Source organism: Limulus polyphemus, unplaced genomic scaffold (genome assembly GCF_000517525.1).
Source record: "Limulus polyphemus unplaced genomic scaffold, Limulus_polyphemus-2.1.2 Scaffold171959, whole genome shotgun sequence".
In the NCBI taxonomy this organism is placed as follows: Eukaryota; Metazoa; Arthropoda; class Merostomata; order Xiphosura; family Limulidae; genus Limulus; species Limulus polyphemus.
In genome coordinates this window covers 1-405 of record NW_013837555.1, presented here as the reverse complement: position 1 = coordinate 405, position 405 = coordinate 1, and the positions used below count along the sequence as shown (strand labels likewise).

At 32.1% G+C, this 405-nt stretch overlaps 1 non-coding gene across 1 annotated transcript; it reads left to right on the top strand.

Annotated features, from left to right (window-relative positions):
- The first annotated feature begins 132 nt into the window (after positions 1 to 132).
- On the top strand, positions 133 to 205 carry Trnav-aac. Its single transcript has one exon. It is a non-coding gene; the product is annotated as a tRNA-Val (tRNA).
- Positions 206 to 405: the final 200 nt, after the last annotated feature.

Here is a 405-nt window from a genome sequence, read left to right as displayed (position 1 = left end):
TATCCTTGATAGACAAAGTTTTTTTTTTACACTACTATAAGGCTTTCAAATACATTACATAAGTTGAAAGTTTCAAAAGTTACATTTGTATAGATTATGATATTATCAGAATTAGACAAAAATGACAAATAAGTGTTTGTGGTGTAGTGGCTATCACATCCGCCTAACACGCGGAAGGTCCCAGGTTCAAGCCCTAGCAGGCACAAAGGAATTATTTTCTTAGGGGTTAGCGCATTCAGCTGTCTAGCAAGTGTTTTTTTTCTCTCTCTTTTTCTTGTTTAGTTAATGGCTTTCGCGTGTAGTTTTTATTTCAATACATAAAATTGATGAATGTATAAGCATAGTGTATTTATGTATGTGTCAAAATTAGTCAAAAAACTCAGAGGAAATTAAAACCATGAAAAT